We start from the raw sequence: 9,812 nt of genomic DNA, 5'->3' as shown, positions 1-9,812 counted from the left end.
TTCATACGTCAAAAACATTAAAACAACTATAGATCCAATACAGCTAGCCTATATTTTCTCTATAACACTGTCTCTGTCCAACTGTCTTAAATTCTCTGCATACAATGTTGACTGCAGTGCCACTTTCACTTCTCTACAGGAATAAAACAATACAGGAAGAGCATTATTTTAATTGATACTTTATTTTATGGAAGTTAGGGTATGTGTGGAGAGGGTGGGTTTAAATGTGTGTTAGGGTGTGTGGGGGGATGGTGGGTTATAAACGGGGGTTGGTGTGTGTGTGTGTGTGTCTGAGAGCACAGGTGTTAATGTGCTCAGTTTCTTGAGGTAATTCAGGAAAAGTCAAATGTTGGAGTCGTTGTGGGGGACTCCATCTTCTCCTGTTTCTTCTCCCTTTTCTTCTTCCTCCCTTTTGGGGTCAGAAGCGTTATCAATCTCTTCATTTTGGAAGGCTCTTTCTCATCTTTCTCCATGCAGACCTTGAGCTTCATGGCCTGCTCCTCCATTTCTTTGATGAGAACCTCCATCTCCTTCTCTGTCTTGAGCCTGATTGAAACCTCCTGGATGCTCAACTCCTCTTTTTGGAGTATCCTCAGTTTCTCCATTTCTTGGAGGAGGCCCACCTTCTCTTCCTTCTCTGCCCTGAGCTTGATGGTAAGCTCTGTGCTCAATGCATTCTCTGCATGGAGCCTTTTCAGCTCCTCGGCTGTTTGGTCCAGTGTCTTAAGCAGCTCTGAGCCACTGAGCATTATGGTCTCCAGGTTTCTCAAGGCCTCCTTTTTCTGGAACATTTTGCTTGTAGTTGGTGTGGAGCTGTTCTTTAAGCCTGTCCATTGCTTGGAGGAGGACCTCCTTCTCCTTCTGCTTAGCCTTAAGCTCAGTGGCCTGCTGGCAGGTGGAGAGGCCCATCTGTTTGTGGCGATGTCTGAGTTCCTCCATTTTTTGGAGGAACTCCTCCTGCTCTGCCTTAAGTTTAGCAGCCAGGTCATTTGTGGAGAAGGCCATCTTACTCTGGATCAGCTCCATTTCTTGGCAAAGGCCTTTATTCTCAACCTCAAGCTGGACGACCTGCTCCTCCTTCTCCTGATGAAGAGTCTCCTCAGCCTCACAGGCCTTAAACCTAATGGCCTGCTCCTCCAGGCCTTGATCATCTTGGCTAGCTTATAGGGGCTGTGGAGCTCCTCCACTTGTTTGTGGAGGGCTTCATTCTCAGCCTCACAGGCCGCAAACTTGATGGCCTGCTACTCCATGGCTTGGCGGAGGGCTTTCTTTTCAGCCTCACAGGCCTTGAGCTTCATGGCTAGCTCCTAGAGGATCCAGCCCTGGCTGTGACCTTCTGGTTCTTCCATGTGGCTCCAGCCCTGGCTGTAGTCTTCTGGTTCCTCCATGTGGCTCCAGCCATGGCTGTGGTCTTCTGGACCCTCCATGTCCCGCATGGAGGGCTTCATTCTCTGTGACGAGGTCTGCTACTAATAGTCTGGCTCTTTTCTCTCTCTCTCTTTTCTCACGCTCACCGTCTCCCCACAGATCTCTGCATTTCTGTCTGCCTGTGCTAAATATTAAATTAAATTTAAAAAAAAAACTAAATTTATCTTAGTGATGAATCCTCTATTATCTTATTATATTTCCTGCCACTGTCTGACTCCCCAGTCTGCCTCTCTGTTGTCTTGAGTCCCTCTAGCTGCCTTGTGCTTTCTCTTTGGCATCTTGCAGCCACTCACTATATAATATGTATAGTGAAAAAATAATGATAATAAAAGGATGCTCTGATGAAGGTGTAATACTGAAACGGCAAAAATTAAATTGGTGGAAATGAGGTGACTTCTTTTTGTTATGTCTTTTCCATTATAATATTGGTGTGCTGCTTTTTTTCAACTTGAACTCTGATCATTGAAGTCCCAGCTACAAAGTAGCCTTAAGAAGCACGCCTGTTTCTATTTTGTAATGAATAAAATAATAATGTTAGCAAACGAGAGAATCTGAGTTACTGGGCTAAGAAAGTTAGCAGCAGCATCAAGCTAGCTAGCAATAGTCAATTCGGTCCAAATTTCAATTAGCTACACTGATTCATTGACAGCCTATATGCTAAGAAATAATAGCAGGATATGTGATATATCGGCAGGTTTAAGTAATGGCTGCAACTCGTCACATACTTTTCTCAGTTTATCAAACTAACCGATACGTATCACAGTACAGTCTCCCTGGTTCGTTATCCTCCTGCTCTGTGAGTCTGTTGATAGCAGCTCTGTCTGCAGCACTAAACTTTGCTCAGTGCGCTGACACACGCAGACGGGGGAGGGAGGTAAACAGCCACATGTGAGAAGAACAGAGAGAAGGGGCAATGCACTGTGCAGACAATCTCATTTGTGCATTTGCTCAAATAGTTTTACTCGTGTAGCTACAACTTATTAACTATTCAGAAAACGCCTAAATTAAAATAATAAAATTATACTGGAAGGGGCATTTTGTTCAATTAAGGGAAAAGGTGCCCAAGCACCCAGAGCTCCCCCCTCTGTATGTGCCTGTTGCTCAGTTTAAAACGTTTCCAACATGTTTCTTGTAGGTCGAGAGACAGTTACGTAAGTCAAGCCTCACAGTTTTGCCTCCTGGGAACGAAAGTGTAAACCGCTTCACTTAAAAAGGTGTGACAATCCGTTGTTGAAATGAATGGTCCTGTCATCTGTTTATGGCTGTGGATTTTGCAAGTCTAAACGGGCCTGTGTAGGGCTGCACACTATCTAGCTGTGGGTATCTACAGTATATGCCATGGATCTCTGTGTAGGTTACACAGATGGATGGATCGTCTTGCAGACAGAACACAGAAAGAGGTGGCTGTCAGTTGCTGCCTATCACAATGGTGTTGAAGCTTATTATTATCATTGTGCGGTCTACAACGAACAACATGGACCACACAGAAGCAGAATCAGAGTTTATTTTCAAGGAATCAACCACGTTCACACACTGATCTACGGTGCAGTTTTGTCATGGTCATGTTGTTTTTTATGCTGTTTATACACAGTGTTACTGTGTTGTCATTGTGATTTCTGTGGGAATCAGAGAAAAACGTATCCCCCTTTTCTTTGGAAATCTCTCGCCCCAAGCCAGTGGCCTGCATCCAACTCCTGCCTCCCCCCCCCCCCCCTTCTCTCTCTATCTATCTATCTATCTATCTATCTCTCTCTATTGCTCTCTCTCTTTATCGCTCTCTCTCTCTCTCTCTCTCTCTCTCTCTCTCACTCCTCTCCTATGTGATTTTGCGGATGTGTGTGTTTTGTCATCAGTTTGTCTCCAGTGCACATGGTTGCACAGTAAAAGCTTTGACTTTTTGTCCATTGAGTAACACTTCTATGCGGCCACGTCTTCCTCTTTTTTTTTGTTTTTTTCTTTATATTCGCGTCTCATTTCAAATGAATTCCCTTTGAATATGTTTTTTTTCCCTTTTCAATTCAATTGTCTTCAATACAATTAAATCGTTGCATTCCTCTTACTCTCAAATATCTTGATGAATGCGTACTTCATAAAAGGATTCGCACCGATTTTAAATAACAACAACACAGTTTGTCTCTCCTTGTGTGTGTGTGTGTGTGTGTGTGTGTGTGTGTGTGTGCGCGTGTGTGTGTGTGCGTGTGTGTGTGTGAGAGAGAGAGAGAGAGTGAGCAAGTGAGTAGACAGCGTACTTGAGTCAGCCTGTCGCCCATGTGTAATCACTACGGCAGCATCAGGAAATAGACAATTAGAGTTTCCTGTGTGTGTGTGTGTATGTGTGTGTGTGTGTGAGAGAGACTCACTGCTATACAGGAGTGAGAGATGATGGCATGATGTCATGCAGTAAGTGCCTTTTGATAGGAGTCAAATGATGACACAAACTCACTGTTTGACATTGAACACTTCCAGCTCACCTCATCATCGATAAAGTGAGACATAGAGCTAATGTCGGATGAAAACCTCATGTTTTAAAAAAAAATGGGGGATATACATATATATTATGTTGAAGTAGAATTTTACTGGTTTTGAATGGGCTTACTTGGCACATAAAGACCTAAAGGTTTACCTTGATCTTTTCGTTCAGAGAGTTAATATTCTAGTTTATTATTTAGCCCAGCCTACTGATAGCATTTCATATCGCGCATCGACAATTAATGCCAAGCAAATGTTTATATTTCTTGGTCCTACATGTTGTCCAATGAATAAATGAATAAACCTGGCTGTAATCTCCTCCTGAAAACCCCTTTATATTCACTGCAAATCAAAGATGTTACACCCTGGGTTTCGTCTTCACTCACTGAAGAACATTCCATGTTTTCGCAATGTTGTAGATTTTAATCCGGCGCGCGACGCATGCCATCTCCTCTCCTGCTTTCCTGCCTCTCTTTGTATGCTGTATAAAAAAAATCATTTTAAAAAGTATATTATGTCCAGATTTTTGAAAAGAATTTGTGTTTGAAGTTGCTCGACAGTCGGCCAACAGCTTACTTTATATTAGATGTCCTGCTGCACCTGAGCTTTTGGTAACTTCAAGGCCTCATGTGGCTGTTTTTGTTTAGTTTTGTCTAACTGTCTATGCATACAATTATTCAGTTCTATTATTGAACCTCAAGGCGGCATGGCTCTAGTTTAGGGAGATGTCCAGTGTTATGAAACAAGGGGGAGAGGGGAGAAGACACACTCATACACACACGCACACACACACACACACACACACACATAGCTGTGTCATTGCGTGTCTAATCCTGGATATAGATAGGTGTGGAAATGTGAACAAAGCATGAACATACACACACACACGCACACACACACACACACAGAGGAAGTGTCCGTGAGGGATGACAGAGCCTGGAGAGATCACCTGTCAGACGATTCCAAGGAACAGGGGGAGAGAGAAAGCGAGAGAGAAGCAGAAAGAGAGAGGGGTTTGTTTTGTACAAGAGGAGCTGGCAGGCATACGAAAAGACTCGCTGGCTGTCTGTCCCCTGTCAGTAGTGCTCAGCATCAACAGGCAGTTACACACTTTTACCATGGCTTCCTCTGTAGTACTAATGCAGGATGAATGCAGGTTGGGGGACTTCTACCATGGCTTCCTCTGAGATACTAATCAGAGATAGATACAGCTGCAGGATGGAGGATAGATAATGGATTTCTGCTGTAATACTTAGAGAAATAATCGGTGATGCTTTCATATAGATGAATGTCCGTTTTGCTGTTCTCTAATGCTGATTGATATAACACAGCTATTATACAATATAGATATACAAGCTTTTACATTTGCTCTTCTCAACACTCGGTGTCAGGTTGGTCTTTCCCAGGTAAAATCCTCTGGCACAACAGCGGTTTGTTTGGAATAAATAGGAGAAGAACCGGGAAGGTTAGCATGAGCGACGATAGCCACCATGGCTGAAGAGACAAAGAAAAGAGCGCCACCATACAGAAACTTTAACAGGAAACCCAAGGAGAAAGATTTCACAGTACCGGACACACTGTTTCTTTGCCAAGTGATCTCTGAGAAGCGCAGTGCAAAAACACCACAGATTTTGCCAAAATGAAGAAAACGAGGACCTGGAGGCTTTAATACTAACACAGGAAACTGTAGATATATGATTAGTGACATCTACCATGGCTAACTCTGTAACACGTATTCAGAACTGCATGGGGATCAAATTTGGACTCATTCTATGCTGGCGGCTCTCTCCCTGTCCACTTTCCAGTTTCTCTTCTCTCCACCTTTCTCCCGAAAAATTGATTGGATACTTGAGAAGGAAAGACTGAACACTGAGCTAAAAAAACAAAGCCTTTTTCCACTTTACCAGATGTGAATCGCTATCCCATCTTGTCTAGGGACAAACTAGCTATCAGATGTATTATCCCTCCGCTCTCTGCTCACAGCTAGCTCTTGAGATGACAGTGTGAACGTTTACCAGAAACGGTGTTTGAGAGTATGTTTGTGTGTGTGTGTATGTGAGAACCAGTTTATGTTTCAGACAGGCTATAATAGAGGAGGAGAAAGACAGAGAGGGAGTTAGCGTGTGGTGAGGGATTGAGAGAGAGGAGAGAGAGAGAGAGGGGTGGGGGTGATAAATTGATTACTAAAGTGGAGTGTTCTCTAATGGACCAGTTACATCATCGAGGGAGAGAGAGAGAGAGAGAGAGAAAGAGAGAGAGAGAGGGAGAGAGAGAGAGAGAGAGAGCAATACAGAGTGAGATAGAAAAAGAGCTGCCATAAAGAAAACAAAAAGGACTTTTTGCTGTCATTTCCAATTTTGCCATGTTTGATCCTCAATAGTTTTTGTTCTTTCTTTCCCTTCTGCTTTGTCTCTTGTCTGGAATGAAACATGCGCTTGTGTGTCTGTGTGTGTGTGTGTGTGTGTGTGTGTGTGTGTGTGTGTGTGTGTGTGCATGTTTGCGTGTGTTCCGGTTGAGAACAGACATTGCAGTCATTAGTTAAATGTGTTTGCATAGCGGAGAACACATGGTGAACTGTCAGGCCTGAGAGCTGCAATCAACCTATTAGCTTACATACACACAATACACAGAGACACACACACACACACACACACACACAAACAGAGCTGTCACAGGAACAGGGTGTTGATTGGTTGTCGTCGAAAAGCTAGGTGAAATATTTATGTGGTGTTATGGCTAGACATACAGTACTTTGTTATTATCAGCTATGAATACATAACTCTCATAACTGTATAATAAAGTTTATTCCGAATATTATTATTTGCATGTTATAGTCTAGCTTGGCCTATAACAGCATTTCACACAGTGCTATTCTTATTCCTATTATTCTTATTCATATTCTTATGTGAACAAATTTGTAAGGAAAGCATTGTGGCTATAGGCATGAAGTATTTGGCATGCGTGGTTCATGTTTTGAATGTTTTTTCCCACTATTTTGGCAGCTTACAGGATTCCAAACAAATGCAAAATATGACTAAATAAACCCCCGTGTTTTCTTAAATATGTCCTTATTGTACAAGTTCTAAGCCAAGTGCGTAGTGGATAGAGGATGAAGATAAATATCCATTTTAAGAAGAGCCAAAGCGGCAGCAGCAGATTGGTAGAGAGGAAGGTAAGAGGAGGTAGAGAGGGTCCTACCAATAACCAAAAAGCTGCTGGTTCAATCCCCAGCATCTCCTACATATATGCAGAGAACTACGTGTGTCTCTGTCTAGTAGAGATATGTTTTGTGCAAATTAGCCAATAAAGAAACCTTCTTCTTCATGAATACTAGGTGACTAAAAGGGATTCAAACCCCTATTTTACCCATTTGTAACAACTAAACATACCAAAATCTGCTAAGCCGAAGATTGGGAGGCAATTTCAGTCTAGGTGCCCCTCCGACTTTGCCTCTGCCAAAGCTGTTCAGACCTGCAAACAGTTAATTTTACCTTGAGCGGCTCAGCACCCCTCACCCCTGACACCTATGGGGATGGTAGGTCTACTGCAGGTAGATAGAGACCAAAACCACCATGTGACATGGCCACAGAAGCTATACCTTATACCTTGTGCTAAGTGAAGGTATAAATACTGAATTATGGTGACATTCGACTTGAATTATGGTAACATTAATTGAACTGTTCACTAGGCAAAATTGTATGTGAAAATCCACCCGTTTTATCAGCTTAAATCACAAAGAGGGGCTGCAGCAGACATGAGCGTCCCTCCCCCCTAACTGAGATTAACCCGTAGATTTGCCCAAATGAAATCCTAGCGTCAGATATGGACACAGGAAGTGACAAATCAAAACTTAATGAAACTTAGTGAAATACAAACTGTCTCCTAAACACCAGCGAGCAGCGCTCCGTCCAGAGAAAGCTGGACTCACCAGCGTTAGATCTTTTTCCTCTCTGATCCCCTTGGTATCCTTTGATATACAGCATCACAGACAGGCCGGGTTGGTAAACATGAGCGTGTTGTGTGCAGTTTACTGATGACACATCACATGATTTCTGGGTATTGAAGTTCAGATTTTTCACAGTTACCTCTTGCTGCCATTCGGAGCATTGTACGAAGTTGCAGAGAGCAGCTTTAAATCAAACTAGACATACAAATGTGTTTGATGAATAATTTGCAACAAAACCAAGACTCTCTCTTTGGTTCCCACCATTCCTCCCAGTAACTTATATCCCCATATTTTCCCATTTTACTGCATAGAGACTGATTGAGGACTTTGTGCTGATTTACATATTTCAATATGTATGTGTCACTCATGCAACTTACAGATGTACACACAGGCACACTATATGTCTTTACTTTTGGAGGAGTGATTAAGACATCACAGAGGAGCAACGTGTTCAGAGACCCCCCCCCCTCAACCCCATCCCACCCCCCACCCTCAATGAACGACGCTATGCCTTCCACTGTTGCTAGGCAGCAGTCGTCAGTTGCTAGGCAATGGTGACGGCGTATAGCAAGGGGCTGGAAGGATAAGGCTGAGGACAGGCAGAGCATGACAAGGGAGGGAAGAATGTGTGTGTGTGTGTGTCTGAGAAAGAGAGAGAGAGAGAGAGACCATGATAAGAAAGACAAAGGAGATGAAATGCATCCTTGAACCAAAAGTCAGAACGAATGGTTGATGCTGCTTTTCACTCCAACCCAGTCATGCTTTCATTGCCACTGCCTGCAAACCAACCGGCAGCTAACCACACCAGCACACTTCTTTTATGAGAAGTGCAGATGTTCTACATGTAGCCATCGGATAAATCGCACTTTGTGTGTGTGTGTATTATTGCTCCACCCCGCGAGGAGTTATTTGGAAAACTCACATTTGTTTCCTTTTCATCTGGGAAACTCGTGCAAGGGACAGGATCTGCAAACCAGTTCATTCACTATAATATTCTGATTCATTTCTACTTTACCTCATTAGAGAAAATATAGTCTGAAGTGAAGAGACAGAGGATAGATGGATGATGGTGTACTCAGTTGGTGATACTCTGTAGCTCAGTGCGCTGTAAAGCACTTAAGATAAGTATCTCCACCAAATGGGATTTGTAAGTTATTCTTTTCAATGTTAACGCTAAATGCGAAGTTTGACAGCAAAATTTATTAAATATCCAGTTAACCCAATAGTGTTTTCCATATTACAGTCTGTAATATAAAAAATGCATCATGTTTCAACATACACAACCAGTAGCAACCATTATTTTAAGATGTGTAATAATATATGTTTTTTCCTCAAACTAATCTAACGAGACGTCCGCTTTTTCCAACAGTATCTGCAATATAATTATTGTGTTTCATGATGCAACTGTAACAGATTAACAGGTGCATTTTTGTAATCAGATCCAGTCTAGAACCAGTCCATAAAGTTGATTTCTACTCTCCAACTTGATGCATAACTCTGTGCAACGTGCAGGAATGTGCAGGATATTTTTTGGTTTCACTTCTTCAGCCAGACACTTGAAAACCAAAACTTTGAAAGAGGCCTACAGTGACTTGGATAGAGAAATAGCTAATTGGGAAATATGGGTACCAAAAGCTGAGTTTCATGGCAGTAACTTCCTAGTGTGTGTGTGTGTGTGTGTGTGTGTGTGTGTGTGCGTGTGTGCGTGTGTGTGTGTTCTGTGACTTCATGCACAGCTTATACTCACCCAACCCAGACTCTTTCTCACTTTCTTTCTGTCTCTCTCTGCTTCTCACTCTCTCCATCCAACCCTTTACTCTTCCCAATCTCCATCACTCTCTAAAGTATTCCCCTCCTCCCTCCTTCCCTCTCTCCCTCTCCCTCCCTCTCTCCCTGTCTCTCTTCTTCCCTCGCCCCAGGTTGTGTGTATGTAATTAACACAGGGTTAGACAGTAATTGAAACCTCTGG

The 9,812-nt window shown here is 42.8% G+C and overlaps 1 protein-coding gene across 5 annotated transcripts in view; it reads left to right on the top strand.

Moving 5' to 3' along the window:
- The window catches only part of LOC139659073 (protein kinase C epsilon type), an 82,881-nt gene that overhangs the window by 33,128 nt on the left and 39,941 nt on the right, over positions 1–9,812 (top strand). The gene's annotated exons all lie outside the window — the stretch shown is intronic.

Source organism: Centroberyx affinis, unplaced genomic scaffold (genome assembly GCF_046629955.1).
Source record: "Centroberyx affinis isolate AG114_WGS23_722 - 3 ecotype Tasmania unplaced genomic scaffold, CSIRO-AGI_Caff_v1 ptg003015l_1, whole genome shotgun sequence".
Lineage (NCBI taxonomy): Eukaryota > Metazoa > Chordata > Actinopteri > Beryciformes > Berycidae > Centroberyx > Centroberyx affinis.
The sequence above is the reverse complement of the archived record's forward strand: the minus strand, read 5'-3'. Positions and strand labels throughout refer to the sequence as shown.